The 22,163-nt window shown below is 43.6% G+C and overlaps 1 protein-coding gene across 1 annotated transcript in view; it reads right to left on the bottom strand.

Annotated features, from left to right (window-relative positions):
- ZMYM4 (zinc finger MYM-type containing 4) overlaps window positions 1-4,951 on the bottom strand; it is a 59,067-nt gene extending 54,116 nt beyond the window's left edge. The window contains exon 1 of the mRNA XM_066575003.1: window positions 4,861-4,951. The gene's annotated coding sequence lies outside the window, so the exon portion shown is untranslated. The remainder of the gene's footprint in view (window positions 1-4,860) is intronic.
- Between the last annotated feature and the right edge of the window lie 17,212 nt (window positions 4,952-22,163).

Genomic DNA, 22,163 nt, shown 5'->3' with positions numbered 1-22,163 from the left:
CAGAACGGCCCAGGCGGTGGGTAATTCGCCAATATGACCATTCAGATTCTCGCATTCCAAACTCTGTTAACGGAGTACAATCTTTTCATAGAGGCGTCCAGTGGCCAATAAGCTCTACACACGTGGAAAAAGAGGTCCACTGCACACAAGGAGCCTCTGAGAGCCTTTTTATAGCCAAGGGTGGAACCACTTCTTGGGCCTCAGGTGTCAAGACTGTTCATCTAATCATCTGCCTGAGATGTAACTGCATGCCGAGTTTTGCAGCAAAATCAAAACTTCTTTTTGGTGATTGATGTTTTTTTTTTTTACAAAGAGTGTATATATGACACTATACTGCAACAGCCTACAAACCGGGCATTTTGAATGGTGTGGACTCTGGAGGCCCTGCTGTCACATTGAAACTAGAAGTGTTAACAGCAGAGCCCTGCGCTGAGCCATTATGGTCCATGTGACAGGACAGGTCTATTTTGGCCACCGATCCAGCAATTCTCACCCTGCCCCTGGATAGTTGGTCATTTCTTCTGGCCAGAATAGGTCTTTAGGACAGCTCACACGTTGCAGCTTTGCTGTGGATTTCACACTGAAATTCTGCAGAAATGTACAGTAAGTGAACGGGGTTTGTTTAATCCTCATTCACTTACAGCTACTAATTTGGTGGATTTTTAAATCCACAGCAGGCTCTGCTTGGTGCCACGGAATCCATCCACTACAATGAAGCAAGTGGAATTGTGGTGAAAACCACATCAAAACCCAAACACAGACTTGGTGCGTTTTTTCCCCCACAACGTGCACCCAAAGGCCGCCTGCACACGAGCGGAAATTCCGCAACGGGATTTTCCGCGGAATTTCCACCGCTGGAAGCCTGCATAGGATTGCGTTAACAAACGCAATCCTATGCAGACGGCCGTGATTTGGCCGCGCGAAATCTCGCACGGCAAACAAATCGCGGCATGCTCCCCCGCACAGAAACGTCACTGCCCGGCAAATCAAACAGCCGGAGCCGCGGGCAAGTATGTGCCGCTCTTTGCTGGCGCTCGGGTCGGGTCCCGCGGCGAGAATCCTCGCCGCCGGATCCGACCCACCCATCTGCAGGCAGCCTTAGGCTGGGTTCTCACAGGGTGGAATCCCGGCAGAAATCTCACGTGAAAAAACGCGAGATTTCTGCAGGGAAAGCGCAGCTTCAAAACCCACTGCACTTAGCCGCGCGTTTTGAAGCGGCTTGGCCGCATGCTTTTCCGCTGTGTCCGGCGCACCCATAGAGAGCAGCGCAGCCGCAACGGGAAAAAAATAGACATGCTGTGGCCGGGGAATGCAGCTTTGCTGGATTAGCGGCCGCAGGATTTGCTGCTCACTGAATTTTTGCGACAAATCTGCCCTGCGTGAACCCAGCCTTAGGGTGCCTCTACACGGCAGTTTGCGTTTTTGGGCAGGCGAAAAACGTAGCGATGAGGCAAATATGTGTCTGCTTTGTAAAGTGCGTCGTTGTGCCTTTTTTTCACCCAAATTGAACAAATGATGGCTTTATATGGAAACAGGTGCATAAAACGACAAAAAAAAGACTAAAGAACATACCGCAATTTTTTGCTATTGCAACATGGCAACAAAGAACACATGGCAGATGTAAATAAAATCATTGAAAGACATTGGTTTGATTAATCTGCTTTTTTACTCACTCTCGCATAGAGCAAAAAGCGCACCCTTGTGGAGGCCCCCTAAAGCTAACTGCACACTGGAGAGTGCGATATTGCGCTCGGGAATATGCGTTTTACCCACAGAAATGAGGCGATTTTCAGGCAAAAACGTCTCGCATCGCTCCTGTAAAATTCTGATCTTCTTGCGCAATACAGGATCAGAAGGACTTCCCATTGATTTCAATGGTAAACCTCACATTGCACTTGCATGCACATCACACAACACGCAAAAACCATGCAATGTATATAAGGTCCCAATGAAATCATTGGGCGATGCGTTCCGAGGAGTGCAAAAAAAATAGAACACGCCACGATTGTTAAGCTTGCAGCATTGCTGTGAGGGAGAGCATCGCGCATGTGTATGACGCCATTCACAAGGATGCAGTTCATACACGCCTGAGCTTTGTGCATCTGGCAGGGCACAAACTTGCGCGAGATTCTCACCTGTGTGAAACCAGCCTTAAAGGGGTTGTCCCGCGGCAGCAAGTGGGTCTATACACTTCTGTATGGCCATATTAATGCACTTTGTAATGTACATTGTGCATTAATTATGAGCCATACAGAAGTTATAAAAAGTTTTATACTTACCTGCTCCGTTGCTAGCGTCCTCGTCTCCATGGTGCCGACTAATTTTCGCCCTCCGATGGCCAAATTAGCCGCGCTTGCGCAGTCCGGGTCTTCTCCTGTTCTCTATGGGGCTCCGTGTAGCTCCGCCCCGTCACGTGCCGATTCCAGCCAATCAGGAGGCTGGAATCGGCAATGGACCGCACAGAAGAGCTGCGGTCCACGGAGGAACAGGATCCCGGCGGCCATCTTCACCGGTAAGTATAGAAGTCACCGGAGCGCAGGGATTAAGGTAAGCGCTCCGGTAAGCTTTCTTTAGGTCCCTGCATCGGGGTTGTCTCGCGCCGAACAGGGGGGGGGGGGGTTGAAAAAAAAAAAAAACCGTTTCGGCGCGGGACAACCCCTTTAAAGGGATAACCAAGGCCCCGTTCAGATCCGCATGGGGGCTATTCATTTCTCGGTTCGGTTTTTAGAACACAGAAACTGATGTTAAGCAGAAATTAAAGGATCCGTTTTTTCCCATTGATTTCCGTGCAGACTGCGTTAGTCCTTCAGTTTAAAAAACGGAAACCAAGCAGAACCGAAGCGAACAAAGCTTCCCATTTACTTTCTGTTTTTTTAAAACCCAGTGCAATCAATGGGGAAAAACAGATCAGCTTATTTCCACTTAACTTCAGAGTCGCTGTTGTAAAAACAGAACAGAGGAGCCGAAAGCCCTAACAGAGGCGTAACGCAGATACACCTTGTACACTGCGGCTGGGTGCGCAGTCATCACACTCCAGTAATGGGCATAATGGATGGAAGATCACATTGATGCTCCAGGACAACAGAAGGAAAGCGTGCTTGTTCACAGCGATTCCTTTTCTACCGCGGCTTCCATCATGGGGTTCTAATGGAATTCCCATGAGCACAAACGCAGATGGACACCGCTTTGGACTATTTCACATGGTTTCTCTTCCGTTCCGGCATTTATGAAGGACAAGCAGAGTCGGCCACAACAGAACCCTCCGTGGCAAGGCCTGAGCACGGGGCAATATTTTCCGCATGCCACAGTAAATGGCGCACGGCTCTGTGTGGATTATGAAGTGGAATGAAAATGGCTTCGTTCTGCCGGCAATCCCGCGTCAAAATCCACTATGAGACTCGCTGGTTTTGGTGCGGATTAAGGCTGCCTTCACACTTGCGATAAAATTGCGCGATGCGAGAGCGAGTGACAACGCTGAATTATGAAACCAATGATTCTCAATGCTTCATTCCCATTTGCGCCCTATCTTTCTGCGTTTTGCTTTTATTCCCCCTCCCACGTTCCCCTATGGAGCCTCCGATCTATCGCATCATAAAGCGGGAACTTGCGATTTTCGTGTGATGTAATGCGTTTTTAGCATTAGAAACTACTATTATCTATGGCGAGAAAAACATGCAGGAAAATCGCAAACGCGGCCGCGATGTTTATGCAGGAAACGATGCTCAGACATCTCATGAGCAGAGTTGTGTTATTGTCGGGATTTTCTCGTGGCGACATCACGATCGCCGTGTGAAGGAGTGCAGATTATTTTGTGGGAAATGGGGGAAAAAAATGACACCCATGTGAGGGTCACTTAGGCCGCTTCACACGGGTTGGGAAAAGCGCAGATTTGGGAGTGGCCGGATGCACAGCTCTCACACAGATATGAACGCCATTCTTTTGAACGTAGTCAGACATGTAATGTAGTCAGGCATAGGCGACTTTTTCCTGCATCACAGTACAGGGGGGAAAGAAATATCCCCGCATGTCCCATCGTTGGGCGTTCCTTGGGAACACATCAGCCATTGCATCACACGTAGAGGATTTGCTACCACCCCTGTCCCGGATTCTGCGCCGTCCCTGCCGCAGTCAGCGGTGTGAGCGCACCCAGCAGATACATTTCGCTACGATTCTTTTCAAACAACCTAACAGAATAACTTGGAGGACGCAGCGGCGTACAGGACGCAGTCACCAGGCCTCCGCGGCAGTCCAACATGGCGGACCAAGGCCGCTCTCACATATGCATTTTTACCGCGATTCTGGGCAGCATTTGTGACCGCCTGGTGCAGCGTCTGACAGCGCTATTTTACGCACTACATGATCGCGATGAGGTGCGTTAAGAAGTACGAAATAGCGGTGTTAGGAATACCACATTTGAGCGCAGCTCTGCAAGGCCCCATAGAAGTCAGCGTTGCACCGTTACTAGCGCAGCCGTAAAAAGCAGGCGGTGTGAGCGCGGCCTTAATAGAGCAGCATGTTGGAGGCCGGCCGCACAACCGCACCGCTAACGCTCACGGCTCGGTCCGCTAGATATTACGTATTCCTGCGCTTAAGGCACAGGAAACCAGCAACCCCAAACACCAATGTGAACACAGCCCAAGTCCCCCACTGGGCGGCGCTCTGCAGAGAAGCTCACAGGAAGGAGCCCCCTCTCCATGTGCAGCAGTGTACAGGGGGGACATGGCTGCAGCACAGGACCAGTGTCGGCTGCCGGCTCACACACTGGAGACACAGCCCGCATGTATGACCGCAGCTGCGTAGCCCGCCCTTTTAACAGCACCATTCTCCCCGGTAGGCCACTCCCCGCTAACCGGTCCTTACCCCCCGGCCAACCCGGGTACTGTGTCCCGCCGCTCCGCCATGTCGGCCCCGGACCCGTCCAACTGCAACACTCCGCAGGGGGGGTGAGAAGTGGGCGGGCCAAGACAGTTCCATGGCAGTGAGAGGGGAACAGAAAGCGTTCTAGGTTGCGCTTACACACCTGCCGCTTAGACAGAATGACCACATGACGTCATCGCCGGCGTCTGTAACGGACATTGTCTGCCCAGAAAGCAAGCAGGAAATGCTGGGCGGAAGCAGGCGGACATGGAATGTATTTATGAACTCGGTCTGAATCTCCCCAAATCAATGGATGGGATGGTTCAGTCCGGAGACCCAGGAGAGGACGCAGGCGCAAACACGAAAGGCGGGAACCAGAGAGACAGGCATGCGTGGGGAGGAGGGGTCTGCACATGCGTACTCGCTGCAATCATTTCAGCAGCTCCATGCTCTTAAAGGGGCACGAACACATTATCACTGCTTCCATTTTGTTTGCTCCCCAAAAAGTACAGAACATTTATCTTTTCAGAAACCATTCCTGAAGTGCAGCTCAGAGGAGAGAGCCACATCCTGCAGTCCCCACAAAGAGGTGTGTGCTTGTCTGCACAGCATGCAGCACTGAGCCTGTGAGGATGAATGGCTGCCAGCAGTCTAGAGTTATACTGCTTAGTACAAGAATGAAAAATATTTTCATTCACTTATTGCAAAATAAATCAGTTTTTTTTATTTTCAAAACATCAAAAACTGGACTTAATCTGCGAAAACATGGCGGTGCGTCCAAGTGGGAGGAGCCGAGGCTTCTTAGTCATTACTTATTCTGCAGCTTCCTAATCCACATTCTGTAGATGATTCCCTCACAGCTTTCTAGATCGCTGCCGCTCCAAACCAGCGTCATTGTTTACTCGGAAGCTCTGTGGTGATCGCGCCGATCCTGGCCCGTCGGTGCGCAGTAGAGAGCTACACGGAGCGCCCATGCTGAAAATCCAGCAGCAGCAGCAAGACTTAAATCTCCTCCGCACGCTGCCAGAATAATCCACGCGGCATCCGCCCAGAAATTGACTCGCGGCGCAGATTCTCACTCGCAGCATGTTATTTGTGTGCCGCGGATTTCATGCAAAGCATGAGTTCCACGGAAACCCCACAACAAAAACCCTAGCATTTGGTAGGGGCGAGTCCACAGCAGATTTTTGTGGCCCTCGTGTGGTGCAGAAATGCAGTCCTAAGCTCTCGCTCACGACCTGAAGGTTGCGGGTTCAATCCCCACATGGTTGAGGTAGCCGGCTCAAGGTTGACTCAGCCTTCCATCCTTCCGAGGTCAGTAAAATGAGCTTGCTGAGGGGTAAAGATGACTGGGGAAGGCAATGGCAAACCCCCCTGCAAAAACAGTCTGCCGAGAAAACATCACAATGTGACATCACCATATTTTCTAAATTTTCGAAAACCCACAAGAAGTTAGAAGAGCAGCAAAGGGGATGCAAATCTCAACCATAGTCTCAGGAACAATCTGATCAGACTCTGCTGATTTATGGACGGATTATTACTGCTGACTTCATCCAAATCAATGAATAGTATGAAAATAGAATCCACAGCAAGATCTGAATGTAATACCCAGCACTCACGGGTGAGATCTGCAGTGACTCTGTTACTTGTTAGGCCGGTCTCACATCTGTGTTCCATCCTCTGCCCGGAGGTTCCGTTACAGATCCGGCTATAAATACCGGAAGAGAAAGTGCTGCACACATCACTTTCTCTTCTGTCCAAAAGCCGGGTAGCTGGGAGGAAAGTTGCGTCCAGAGACTGAGCCGTTCGGCTGAGAGGATTCCCCCTTTCTTGCTCCCCGAATCCCCTTACACATGCAGATTTTGCTGTTGATTTATGGCATAAATCCACTGTGTGGCTGTACCCTATCTGTAACAGTCAAGCCCCTATGTGATTATCACACAACCACACAGATGTTCATCCTCTAGAAGTAAACCATGATGGTTCCCATTTAATGGCAAAGAATACATCTTGAAGACCATACATTTAAGGGGCTGTCTAGCTTTAACTTATTGATGGTCTATCCTCAAGATAGGCTATCAATAGTAGATAGGTGAGGGTTTGCTGCCTGGGTCTCTCACCAATCAACTTTTCGCTGGGCTGGTGTACAATTTTGTTATGTGCAGGAAGTAGACAGCTCTGTTCCAACTGCAGTGGCCCGACTTGGTATTACAGGCAAAGCTTCCATTCCCTTTCCATGGGAAATTTTCTATACTGTAATATCAAGCCAGGTCACTGCAGGGCTGTCTGCGTTCTGCAGAAGTCAGCTCAATGTATGAGTGTACCAGGACAGCGAACAGCTGATCCCCTTCCAACCTACTATTGATGACTTATCCTGAGGATAGGCCATCAATAGTTTTAAGCTGGAAAACCCCATTAATGCAGGGGTCCCCAACTCCACTCCTCAAGGACCCCCAACAGGTCATGTTTTCAGGATCTCCTATAGTAAGAACACCGGTGGCAATGTCTGAGGCAAAGACAATAATTATATCACCTGTGCAATACTGAGGAAATCCTGAAAACATGTTTGTTGGGAGTTTTTCTGGTGTATGTACTAAGCACACATCACAAACATAAACCGACCTGTATAAATGCCTTTCATAAAGGGTTTTGTCTAGCGATAGATTCCCTTTAAAAGAAAGTTTAGCTTTGGTTGTATAAACAACAAGCTTCCAATGAACAGCTGGTGTCAGACATAACTCTGATCCTACTTAACCCTACGTCTGTCACCTCATCGGTCCCACGCAACATGATTGTGGGGTGTTGACGGGTTGCTAGGCAGCCAAGGGCCTAACAATGACTGCTCAAGATGCTGTCTTAGAATTTCTAATATACCCTGCCAGAGGCATGACCCAATAAGATGCCTAGCAGACAGCTGTATGCAAGTTCTACCCAAGAAGCTCGGTCGCAACTAATATCTCTGCACTAGTAGGACGCACCTCTACAGTCTGCAGAAAGTTAATGGAAACTGCAAGAAGGCATAGCTACAGTAACTCCAGTCACAGTGGCAGGGCTTAATAGACTAACAATGACAGGAACAATACACTGCAATACAGAAGTATTGCACTATTATGTACAAGCAATCAAGCAAGTTTAAGTCCCATAGTGATACAAACAAACCCCATAAAAATAAGGCTAACTGCACACAGGAGCGCAATATTGGTCCGAGAAATTCTGGCCTCATATAGCACACATCAACATGCATTTTACCCACGGAGGCGAGGCGATTTTCAGACAAAAATTCCTCTCATTGCTTCTGTGAAATTCCAATCCTCACGCAATAGAGGATGGCAAGTGTTTCTCATTGATTTAAACCTCACAGTGCACTCGCATGCACATTGAAAGGTATGCAAGAGCCATATAACATATTTAATATCCCATTTAAATCACTGTGCGTTGCATCCCGAGGAACGCGGAAAAATAGAACATGCCACTATTCGATTTTTTTCCTTGCAGCATCGTTGTGAGGGAAAACATTGCTCATGTGTGAGACTGCAGTCAAAAGGATGGAGTTCATATTCGCATGCCTATTGTGATTAGTGCTTGTGTGAAACTAGACTATGTTTAATAAAAATGTGGCAAAATTAGAGATGAGCGAGTATACTCGCTAAGGCACATTACTCGAGCGATTAGTAGTGCCTTAGCCGAGTATCTCCCCGCTCGTCTCTAAAGATTCGGGGGCCGGCGCGGGTGACAGGTGAGTTGCAGCGGGGGGGTGAAGGGAGAGAGAGAGCTCCCTTCCGTTCCTCCCCACTCTCCCCCACCGCTCCCCGCCCCCCACCGGCCCCCGAATCTTTAGAGACGAGCGGGGAGATACTCGGCTAAGGCACTACTCGCTCGAGTAATGTGCCTTACCGAGTATACTCGCTCATCTCTAGTCAAAATATTAAAAAAGAAAACAAAACATATGGATTATTATTACCTATTCCCATTTTGGTATTAAAAAAATCAATGCAATTAAAAAAAAAACATCATTGGAATTCCCACATCTGCAAAAGTTCTAACTATTAATATTCCATTATTTATTGTGCATTATGAATGTAATTTGGAAAAAAAATACACACTGCCAAAATGGCATTTTTTGATCACAGAATTTGATGACAGAAAGTATTTTTCTTCATTTAAAAACAGAGGTTTTCATTCTTTAATATCAAAACAACATATAAATTTTGTATCAATGTGATTAGATTGACCTTTCAAATAAAGTGAACATATCGTTTTTACCACACTACGAACGCCACATAAAAAAACACACAATGGTGATCAAATAGTCCACAAAATAGTATTGAAAAAACAACAGCTCGTTTGCAAGAAACAAGCCCTCACATATTCCCATCAATGGAAATATACAAAACATGTTATGGGTTTCAAAACTTTGTGACATAAGCTTTTTTTTTGGTTTTAAGAAAAGGTTTCTTTTTTTTAAAGTAGTAAAACATGACAAAAGTTATACATTTGGCATCACTGTAATCATACTGACCTTCATACTAAAGTGAACAAGTTGTTTTTACTGCATTGAGAATTTCATAAAAGCAGAACCCAAAACAATAACATAATTGCGTTTTTTTCCCCATTCTACTCCCCCACTTACAAATGTTTACGTTTTTCAATATATTATATTATGCCATTGAAAACATGCACCTCGTCCCAATAAATACAAGTCCTCATACAACTATGTCGATGGAAAAAAAAAGAAAGTTATGGCTTTGAAAAGCACAATGAAAAAACAAATACAAAAGAAAGTTTAAAAAAATAGTTTGGCTTTCAAGGATTATTCCGATCCCAATGCTACTCTGTATGCCATGGCTATGATGGCCGGGGGTATGGAATCAGCCAAGTAGGCTGTGCTCAGCTGTGTCCATAACTCCTATAGAATGATTGCCTGTTTCCGTTACTGAGAAACAGTACAAAGCGAGTTGTTGTAACTCCTATCCACTTTTATTAGAGTTACAGACACTGCGTAAGACAGCCTGCCCAGATGTTTCCGTCCTACTGACTGCCATTGAGAGGGGCCATGACCCTGGCCTCAGGTTGGTGGAGGTCGGATTTTGAGATCCAGAGGTGGGACCTACATTGATCTGATTCTTAAGGCCTATCCTGACACAGATATCAAGAAAAGACTGTGTAAAATCTGTCACAAATTGAGAAAGAGAGAGACCGGTGTGAGTGCTCAGAAAAGAGAGACAAGCTGCTGTGCAGTGAAGCGAAACTAAAGTCAGATGCAGAGAGCCAGTAGGCAACTGATAAGTGCTCCCATACGCAATACCGGAAGCAAGTCCAAGATGGGAAAACGTTTTGATTGGTTAATGGCCAGAGCACAGAGCCATTGCAGAAAACAGCTCTCACTTTGGAGGACTTGGCTTGACCACTTATTAAAAGTCAATGGGCAAATGTAAATGCTCTCATAGTTTCCCAGAATAATAAAAGCAAACCAGTTGGGGTTCAAGCAAACAAATCCCCAGTAATCCGCTAACCACTGGGGAACCTGACTCGGAATAAAGTAATCGTGAATTTTTTTTTTAAGGATACAGATTATACTTTGGCCAATAAAATTGTCAAAATATGTATTTGAGGCAATGCTGACCATGTCCTTTTAGCTCCGCCTGTTATAACAATGTTTATGCATCTATGAACAGCTACAGTAAGTGGGGCCAGTTTTACAGCTCATGCTGCCCTATGCACTAAACCTGCATATGCCCCATTAAAGGCACATTTATCATCATGATTCACTTGTTTCTGAGCAATAATATAGATAGTTAGTCAATGTTAGGGCATCTGTACACATTGTAGTGAATCAGCACTAATTGCCAAGTGGCACCTGGATTTCGTACTGTTTTAAGCGGGATGTCGTGGTGCGGCCCAGCAATCAGCACTGATCCAATTAAAGTTTAACACTTTGTACGGGTGCCCTTAAAATTTTTGAAAATCAATGATCAACCTATTGTTTATCATTGATCATGAATTGTGCTGCCGTGAAAAATAATTATCACTGGCATGATTAATAAATGTGAATGCCGTTGATGGTGACAACTGCATAGGGCGTTGCTTCCTAGCGCACAGCCTGGTTCTGGGGTTTAATGCTGAGGACTGTGCTCCCCAAAAATCTGAATCGAGCAATACAAAGCCCACTATGCTTTACTAGAATCTGAAATCTGTATATGTAAAGTAGGCATACTCCCAAATAATATGTACAATAACTAAATATTAAATATTACCATCGTCGTGTGACTGGATAAAATTGCCATATCATGACTCCATAACACCTCTACACCATGACTACATATTACCATCACACCATGACTGAATAATACCACCATGCCATGATTGGATAATAACTCCACACTGTGAATAAATAATGCCACTATACCATAACTAAATAATGTCCACATACTGTGACTAAATAACACCACCATATGGTGACTAAATAATAACACCACACTGAAGCAGACTACAGTGATCATACAGTGGTCACATACCACACAGGCGATCTGCAGGAGGTCAAGGAGCATCTCTATTCCTCCACTAAACTAATGTGATAAGTGGTCGAGCTGCTGTGACAAGCATGCATAGCGCTGGGACTTAAGACTACCCCCTTGCAGTGACACAGCCAGGCAGGGAGAGGGAAAGACAGCTGCATGGAGCGCCAGAAGAGAGTTACCCATTCCATAATGTGAGCGGTGACACGAGGGGTCTAAGATCTCCCGCGATATGAGAGATATTCCGGGAGCAAGCACATGCAAGTTGACAAATACTCCAGGATGAGAGAGAGTTGTTAGTCATACGTTATGTGCCCTCCCATGGAGTAATAGAATGTAGATAATATTCCTTTTACTGCAGCGCCATCGTACACCATCCATCAGCACTTTACAGTATCACCACACTGCAGACTGGAGATATTAATAAAATACTGATCAGATGCAAGTTACAGGCAAAATAAACAATTTTATCCAGTGACTCACAAGCAACATCTTTTCTGTTGTTCACTTTCCCCATCTTTTTCATATGGTCCAGACTACCATAAGAACCTCTTCCAGCCACAACTCCCATTTCTGCAGTTTGATAGAAAGACATCATTAATGCCATGTTTTCCCAGCACATCTGGACTAGCTGTACAACCCCCCGTCCTGCTGTTCCCTTTAGTTGTGGTATTCTAGTAATCATGTGCCGCTGTGGACCCCATTAGTAACAGTGCCCCCTTTGTGGCCCCAGTTAGTAATAGTGCTCCCTCAGTGGACCCACTTAGTAACAGTGCTCCATCTGTGGCCCCAGTTAGTAATACTGCTCCCTCAGTGGACCCACTTAGTAACAGTGCTCCCTCAGTGGTCCCATTTATTGATAATGTCACCTCTTTGGTACCACTTAATAATAGTGCACCCTCTGTGGTTCCATTCAGTAATAGTGCTCCCTTGGCAGCTTCATTTGGTAATAGCATCCTCTCTGTGGTCCCATTTGACAGTAGTGCAACTTTTGTGGGTCAATCACCTACTGTGGGCCCCCACTCATTCACCTCACTAGGCCTCATTCAAGTAGCCATATGCAAGTGCAGTTCGATCTATGGGGTCAGTGAACATTGCATGTCCTATTCTCATCTGTGATATGGACCAGTATAGGATATCCAGCAAGTTTTTTGAGCTGGACCATCAAGCCGTGTGAAATGGCCTCATCCATGTAAATTGCCTCATAGGCTACAATGTATCTGTTTGCAGTCTGTGGAATACACAGACAGCACATGAACATTAAATACGGCCTTCTGAATAAAGGCCCATTTACAGACACAGATAATCTTTCAAAAGATTGAAAGATCAGTGATCATTTTGAATAAAGTACTAATAGGCACTAATTGCTATACTGCCCCAATTGGACAAACCATCCACAGATTCGGCCTCCAATACCATCTCTATGCTGACGACACCCAACTATACACCTCCTCTCGTGAGATCTCTGGACCATTCCTCCAAAATATCACCGACTGTCTGTCCGCTGTCTCTAACACTATGTCCTCCCTTTTTCTCAAACTAAACCTCTCTAAAACTGACCTCCTTGTCTTTCCACCTTCTAACCGACCTCCCCTCAACATCTCCATTCCAGTGTCTGGCACCATCATAACCCCCCGACGGCATGCCCGATGCCTTGGGGTCACACTGGACTCTGACCTCTCCTTTGCCCCCCATATCCAATCTCTGGCCCAAACATGCCACATGCACCTCAGAAATATCGCTAAAATACGTCCGTTCCTAACCACGGACACGCTAAAGACGCTCGTGGTTGCGCTCATCCACTCCCAGCTTGACTACTGCAACTCGCTACTCATTGGCCTCCCCCGCACTAGACTCGCTCCGCTCCAATCCATACTAAATGCAGCAGCTAGGCTCATTTTTCTATCCAGTCGTTATTCAGACGCCTCTGCATTATGCCAGTCGCTGCATTGGCTGCCCATCCACTGCAGAACTAAATTTAAACTCCTCTACCTCACTCACAAAGCTCTGCATGGCGCTGCGCCACCATACATCGCCTCCCTACTGTCAGTACACCACCCAGCGCGCTCACTCCGATCGGATAACACCCTCAGACTAAACACCCCTGTAATACGAACCTCTCATGCTCGCCTACAGGACTTCACCAGAGCAGCACCCATCCTCTGGAATGCTCTACCCCAAGGCATCCGGACAATTCCCGATGCACGATATTTCAGACGTGCCTTAAAAACGCACCTCTTCAGGGAAGCATACCAAATCTCCTGACCTAGTCCCTCACCCCTCCCTATGGTGCTCCACCCTGTTTGCCTTCTGATAAATGATCTGTACATAAAATTTCCTATTGCCTGTGTTCCCCACCCCCTGCACCTCCTGTACCACCCTCAACCCATTTGTGTCTAACCCAATGTACCTTATATTGTAATTGTTGTATTGTTTTGCATTTATCCATGCCTGAAAGCGCTGCGGAATAAGTTGGCGCTATACAAATAAAGATTATTATTATTATTATTAGTACTTTATCAGCTTTATTTTCATGCAAATGAGCTTCTGAAGTCAGCAGAAAGTCTGAGCTCTGTAATTAGCTCCATTGTTTAGCCAGGGGCTGCAAAGAGAAAACAATTAACCAAAAGATAGGCACAAATGCAAAAATGCTCTACTATATAGCTAAGAGAACACACAAAAGGATCCACTCATAAAGCTTAGAATATTTAAAATAAATTAACTTTATTACAAAACAGGACAATAATTAAAAACATGTAGTAGTAGGAAAAGAGAATCTGGATATAGAGGAGCAGGACTTGAATAGTGGAATAGAAAATTCATCCATGATATAAATAGGATAATAATATATACAATAGTGGATCTACTTGGTCATATATAATACAAGCCAGACAATGCAAGGCAATAAATAAAGACTGTCTGATCACACAAAAAATACAGACAAAGTTGTTACCACATGCCAATCAAGACCTGTATCCTGAGCTCCAAGGCACGTTTCACATCTGCTTTCTCAAGGGGGTGCGAAATGTGTATTGGGGCTCAAGATACAGGTTTTGATTGGAATGTGGTAACAACTTTGTATTTATATTTTGTGTGATCAGACAGTCTTTATTTATTGCCTTGCATTCTCTTTTCCTCCTGCCAAATGTTTTTAATTATTGTCCCGTTTTGTAATAAAGTTAATTTATTTTAAATATTCTAAGCTCTATTTGTGGATCCTTTTTTGTTCTCTAAGAGAAAACAATGTTATCTCCAGCTCCCCATGGAGAATTCAGCACCATGGACGGCAGACACAGTGTGGGATCCTGCTTATCAGCTGTTCTGCAGGCAGGGCTGACAGCTGAGAACAGCTGATAGAATGTTATCAGCTGTAATCAGCTCTCCCCTGGCAGAACACAGCATGCAGTCCTGCTTATCAGCTGTTCTGCCAAATGATGGTTTCAAACAGAACTGAAAACCATCCTTTGGTAGAAAACTGAAAGATGGGCACATTTAGACACAATGATTATCGCTCAAAAGATGGCTCTTGAGCAAATTTTGAGCAATAATCGTTGTGTCTAAATGGGCCTTTAGGCCTTAGAATGAACACTCAAACACAGATTAGTGTGTGACAGTGTTTTTTTTGCAGCACACCATGGGCATATCTCCCATGCCAGAGCATGCAGCAAGCTCGCAATGAATTACGACAATCCCCATACACTACCTTCAGTGCAGCTTCTTGCTGCGGACCAAACATGATAGTTGTTCTAAGCTGTAATTGGTGGAGCAGCATGTAATTGAGATGAACAAAGTTAACCTTGTGTAATTGGGTCGATGCTATAACTTCAAAGATTTCTTTAGACAAATGATAAAGTGCTGCTGATTTTTGGGAAATTGTTATAAATACCAATGTTTATGAGGGTAAAAGCTCTAAATGTTAATTTCTATTGGTGGAAGTGCTGTAGTAATTGATGCTTATTATGCAAATGATGAGGTTTATTAGTAGAAATGTGTCTACAAGGTTTCTTAGAGTAAGCAATGATGACTGATGGTTATTATACAACTGTTAATGATAGTACGTAATTGTGCACTTAGGTTATTGTAACAATCTATGTTGTAGCCCACTTGGACTTGTTGGAAGTGCTTCCAGTCACAGTGTCCATTGGAGGTTTGCATGACCAGTCACCATACTGCGTTTGTCTGTCTGACAGATGAATGGTAGGCCATGTCTCTCACTGCAGGGTGGTGCCTAAATTGGCGCCAAAGGCATAGTGTGGTATGCAAGTTGTTGCATTTGGTCACGGTGGTGCAATAAGCAGCAAGTATGAGTGAGAGGTTAGTGCAAGGTTGTGGGTGGCCTGAGTCATGCATCACAAGAAAAGCCTTGTAAGCCTGCAGGGGGAGAGGTTCGCGTAAAGCTCTGAGACCCCGCTGCTCAGCCAATCAGTTTAGCTATCGATGAACCAATCACAGCCATCTCATTGGTTCATCGAGTTCTGCATTGATTGGCTGCAGCTGCTCCGTTGGCCTCTACTCAAGCTGACATCCAAGCCCGTACTCTTGCCGATATAGGACTCCTGTATGGCAGCCTAGCTTAAGGCCCCTTAGGAACAACTGTAAAAACGCATATGGCTGATCGCTAAGGGGTTAGTCTTTTCTTGAAATTTCACAAATGAAAGTATTGTAAAAGGAAATGAACAAATCATAGTAATAATTTCAAATGTAAATGGGCCTTTATATCTAATAAGATATGTATACACTACAGCTCATTAATTTCAATATACCACAAACAAGATAATTAATATGCTTCATAATCCTACACATTTAAAATCACTGAAAAAGGGAATATGCAGGAAAAAAAACACAGAAAGCAGCCATATACTTATCAATGTACTGATACAAGAGGGCAGGTAGAAGCATCACATCCCTCAACATGCAGACAGACAAAGTACTAAATGTGGTGCTTCTAGCTGCGCTCTTGTATCAGTACATCGGTAAGCATATGGCCGCTCTCTGTGATTAAACCACTGCAGAATAAGTGGGCGCTATACAAAAAGATTATTATATTATTATTATATGATTATTATATGGCCGCTTTCTGTGATCTTTTTGTACTCAATACATGTTTTTTAGAAATAAATTAAGTCTTGATTTCATTAAAGTATCCACCCTTGGCAGTGATCACAGCATTTATTTATTTACCAAAATAAATCCATATTCATCACAGACTGGCTTCTTTTGTTAATTTCCAAAAAATGGACGACTTGGGAAATTAATGAGCTGTAATAAGTGATCAGATAAACTAAAAGTCTTATATTATATATAAGACTTTTAGTTTATCTGATCACTTATTCTATATTTGTTTCTTCAATACTTTTTTTAACTATCTGTCTCTCACACACACCAAAGTGGCAGCTGCTATTTTTGAACTTCTGCTGACCTGCAAAATGAGCAGTCTTTGTATAAAGGCTAAAAGGAGAGACAATCCCATATGCCACTCTCCTGTCCTCTTATTAGCTTTACATTTTTCTGATTTTCTTTGTAGCTCCAAATGCTTGTTGTAAAGAAAATAGTGCTTATGAGACATTTTCACACACTTCTTTTATAGAATACAATAGTAGTTTATGAAAGTAGTTCTTTATTTGGAACTTTTTTCCTCATAATTACTACCTATCCAATGATAGATGACTAATCCCAAATTAAACTTCCTGAAAAACTAATATGAAAATGCTTTAGAATTTTGCAATGTGTTCAATTTTTTCTGCAAGTAAACTGGAATATATACTTGTTTTCTGTCATCTAAAACAGTTTGACTTGCCAAATTAAAATAACCGTCCAGCCCTGGACAAACGAAAAAGGCCGCACCGCTTATTTGACTACCTGACGCACACTGTGTATAGTATGCATCATTAGTCTAAGACACTATACCTGCTTTGATTGACCACATGGACCACACTGGCCAGTCAGAGCAGTATGTAGGGTCTTAGGCCTCATTCACATGAACGTCATTTTAGCACTCCAATAGCCGCACTTAAAAATTGCAGCTATTGGCATGTTAAATCACGTAAACAAAAAATAGCCATGATCAAGTCACAGCTATTTTTCACCTTTTTAATATGGTTAGTTGCGGCGTCTTGCAGTGCAGTGACGCCGCAGCACCAAGATGAAGGGAGTCCCTAGTGGGGATGAAGGGAGTCCCTTATGGAGATGAAGGGAGTCCCCGGCGGGGATGTTAAATTCCCTCCCGCTTCCTTTGTCAGCATTGCGCCGTCAAAGATAGGACAAGTCTTATCTTTTGACATAAAGAAATCTCTGCATCAAAAAATCACACCTATGTCCTATCTTTAGATGCAATTTTTTTGACAAACCTACTCTACTTCAAAATGACGCTCGTGTGAAAGAGGCCTTAGACTACCAATCCATACTAACCAGCCATCAGGTAGTCAGAGAAGCTGTATGGCCATCTTTGTTTGTCCAGACCAAAAGGTTGTTTAAAGACCTCAGTCACACAATGCACATAAAAGATCCAAGCAGTTACTATGGATTTCTGACACAGATCTGCATTCAGAATAGCCGTATTCAATGTTGCTAATTCACTTGTGGACTTCCTGACGCAATTCCGTGTCAAGAATTGACAGGCCAATTGTTTTTTCTTTGTAATGCCGATTTTAACCCATTAAGGACAGTAAATTTACGGCGCAGAGGAAGAGGGAGGAAAGAGGTTTTTAATCCCTTCTGCCTTCTCCTTTCCCTAGTACACAGCACTCAATGAGTGCTATGCATTAAAGAGTGAAAGTAGAAATGTTTCTTCCACTACAACAGAGCTACAGGGTCCTAGCAGACCCTGATCAGCTCTGCCAGTGACAACTGTCAATACAGGGGATGTTTTCCCCTGTAACTGGGGCTCTTATGGATGCCACAGCTAAAGTGGAAAAGTGTCAAATAAAAAAAAACATGTGAATGTCCCCCAGAGGTCTTATATGACATAATGGTAAAAAAAATAATTACATACATAAGTAAAACAAAATTACCAAATAAAATAAAAATATATACATAAGAAAAAAAATAACCCAAAGCCGATGCCAACCAAAACTGTCGCCGGCTGTGATTGGATGGCGCTCAATCCAACCACAGCGCTTTCTCACACAGCTAGGCTTACACTTGAGTCAAAAAGTTTTATCAGTTTTTTGTGGTAAAACTTATTGACTCGGCTTATACTCGAGTATATATGGTAACTATAAATGTTAAAAAAATAAACATTTTAGCTGTTTACCCCCAACAAAATTAAAAACTGGGGAAAAAGTCAGTAAAAAAGATATTTAAAAAACAGCTCTATATGTCCTGGGAAAAAAATGCAGCAAAAATAATTTTGGTAGCTGAAATAAAAAAAAAAAAAGCAGTTAAACCACTACATGCATAAAATACCTAAAAAGTGTCTGGTCCTTAAGGGGTTAAAAAAATACATACACAAAAAAATCCACGCCACTATGTTGCAGGTTCCTGTCAAATGCACGGATTGCAGTGCACAATACGCATAAAAAGCTCTTTGTGAATGGGGTCTAAATGTTTAATTGTTTGTTAACACAACCCATGCAGTAGAAAACTTGCTGTTAACCCCTTAGTGACCAAGCCTGTTTGTGCCTTAATGACCTTGTCAAATTTTGGAAATCTGCCATATGTCACTTTAACGTAGAATAACTCTGTAAAGGTTTTGCATATCCAAGTAATTCTGACATTGTTTCTTTTTTTGCCACATATTCTACTTCATTTAGGTGGTAAAAATGGACTTAGGATATTTATTAAAAGCACCAAAATTAGGAACATTTAGAAAAAATTATCAGTTTTCTATGTCAAATATGTGCAAACATACTGTACAAATTTTTGATAAGATATATATTCCCATCTGTTTACTTTCTTCTGCAAACACATTTGAACAACATTAGTTTTTTTTTAACCGTACAAATTTAATATTAGTTATTCAAATTTTGAGGAACACTTTGTTTTTCTACACCAAACCAAGATTGCAAAGGCTTATAGGTGTCTTAATGATATATACCCCCACAAATCACCCCATTTTAAAAAATACACATCTTAATATATTCAATGAGTGGTGTCATGAGTATTTTGACCCTACAGTTTTTTTCAGGAGTTAATGCAATTTAGAAGAGAAAAGATAAAATTTCATTTTTTTCTATAGTGCACATGAAAATAAAGATTTGCACCCCAAAATAGGTACCCCTGTTTGTCCTGTGCTCAGAAACATACCCATTGTGTTCCCAATATTATGTCTATATGCACAACGGGGCCCAAACTGAAAGGAGCAGCATGTGGCAACCGGATTGGATAACAGCAATTGTGTGACTGGGGGTCGCAGAGCGCGACCTCCAATAACAGCTCCAAGCTATTGGCAATCTCCGGCAGCCAATAGCAGGGAGTTGTGACACACAAAGACCCTTTAGTCTACAGGGTGTGTTTTATGGCCCTGTAGATTAAAGCCTAGACACGTAGGACATTAAAACACGTACGGGAAGTCACTAAGGGGTTAATAATTTTATTTAAAATAATGCACTTGGGGCCTTTTCACACCTGCTTTAGGGCTCCATTTGGGCGTTCTGTCACTCTGCTTAATTTTTTGAGCAGAGAAACAAAATTAAGGACTCATGTCCTCGATTGTGTTTTCACTGCATATTGCACGCGCGTTGCATGGACTCGTGATACGCGGTGAATGGAGTCAATGAAAGTCACACACTGGTATGTAGACTGTGCATCTAGATACGCATGAGAAATAGATTGCAGCATGCTGTATTTCTCTGCGCACCATGAAGTGTGAGCCCTTTACTTTTTTATACGCCGATTATGAAATGATGTCCATATACAATGCATTGCATATGGGCAGTGTTTTCATACGCAACCCACTATAAAACAGAGCGTGGAATTTAAAATGGGTAATACGCTGCTGGGAGACCTGCTGCATTTTATGCATACGCCTGTGGGCTTGAGTCCTAAACCCCCCCCCAAAAAAACATCCGTTTTTTTCCCCATTGACTTCCATGGGGTTTCAAAAAATCGGAAAACAAATAGAAAGCTTTCAGTTTGCTTCTGTTCTATTTCAGTTTTTTTTTTAAAGACAAATAACGCAGCAGTCTGGAAAATGGATACGAAACAGAAGAAACATAAGCAAACTGAAAGCTTTCATTTTTTCCGTTATATTAAAAGTCATTAAATTCAATAGGGAAAAAACATCATTTTTTTCTGTTTTAATTTAGTTTCTCTGTTCAAAAAACAAGTCTGGGCACCATTGCAGTAAGTACAATAATTGTTTGTAACAATCTGGACAGATCCAGAGCTTAAAAATTTTTTTGACCCTAAGGGCCCTTTCACATGGCAGTATGCGAGTTGCGCCAGAGGTCCTCAGATGCAACTCACATTAGACAGCACACAGACAATCCATCCACCTGCTGTATGATACCTGCAGACAATGGACATTAATGTCTAATTCTGATCCGTGTTATGTATCAGAATAGGACACGTTGCGATTTTTTCACATGGACCATTGGTGTGAATAACCTTATTGCCTATGATGGGTCCATGTGCTGTCCATGAAATACATGCACAGCACACGAACATGAAATGTGGATGGGCCCTTAATGTCTCTCAAGGCATAGTGCTTACAATCATCTCTAATCTGATAACTAAAGCATATGTAAATGCATCCTGTTTGCAGTTTCCAAAATATCATTAATAAATGGAGATTAAGGAGAACCGCTAAAGTCAAGAACAGGTCTGGACAACATCTAATTGCACCACTCATAGATTGCCAGATATGTAAAGCAAAACCGCTACAGCACTGCCAAAGTCCTGTAGAACTGTTTGGCATTATATGCATTTCTATTCACAAAAGGCAGTAAACACATTAGCAAATGCATTTTCAAATTAGGGTATTTCAACACAGTGGTTGGGCTGCAGTTTTGTACATTCACATGCAGTTTTACTGTAAATTACTGTGGTTCCCCAACTGCACAGATGTAGCTTATTACAACTGTGGCAATTCACAATAAAACCGTGTGTGTGTTTACCGCACACTAGGAACTATGGCATTACCGCTACATGCGAATATCCCTTTAGATCCTGCAGTTTGATGAAGTAAATGGTTAAAACAGAAGAATACCCGCTAATCCCTAGGGACTTTCCCAACATATCTACTAAGGGTTTCTGAGAGATGCCATCTTGGAATACCTCAAGGAAAACAACGGTATAACTCCTCATCAGCATGGGTTCATGAGGGGTTAATCATGTCAGACTAATGTGATCAGCTTCTACAATGCAGTAAAGGCCCATTTAGACACAACGATTATCGCTCAAAAGATGTCTTTTGAGCAATAATCGTTGTGTCATTTACAGCACAAGATGAGCGTTCAAACGTTGCATCCTTTTGCATCCAGCTGTTCCCTGCTCAGAGCGCCCGGCTGTAATTCATCTGAGCGCTCGAGGCAGGGAATGCAGAAGATAAGTGGGGTGACCCCACTTGTCTTCTGCATCCAGCTGTTCCCAGCTCGGAGCACCCGGCTGTTATACAGTCAAGCGGTCCAAGCGGAGAATGCAGAAGACAATCGGGGCCACCCAACTTGTCTTCTGCATTCTACGATACAGCAATGCTACGATAACCTGGGATGTATAGTTTTTAGGACACAAATAGGGTGGAGGTAGGGCAGGGGATATGGGACCGGAAGTGTACATACGGTAGTCATTAGGTTGCCTCTTAGTCGTCTTTTTTTTAAACTAAATAATCCCAATTTTGAAAATCTTTCTGGG

This window comes from Eleutherodactylus coqui, chromosome 1 (assembly GCF_035609145.1).
Source record: "Eleutherodactylus coqui strain aEleCoq1 chromosome 1, aEleCoq1.hap1, whole genome shotgun sequence".
Taxonomy (NCBI): Eukaryota; Metazoa; Chordata; class Amphibia; order Anura; family Eleutherodactylidae; genus Eleutherodactylus; species Eleutherodactylus coqui.
This window is presented reverse-complemented; position numbering and strand designations above follow the sequence as displayed.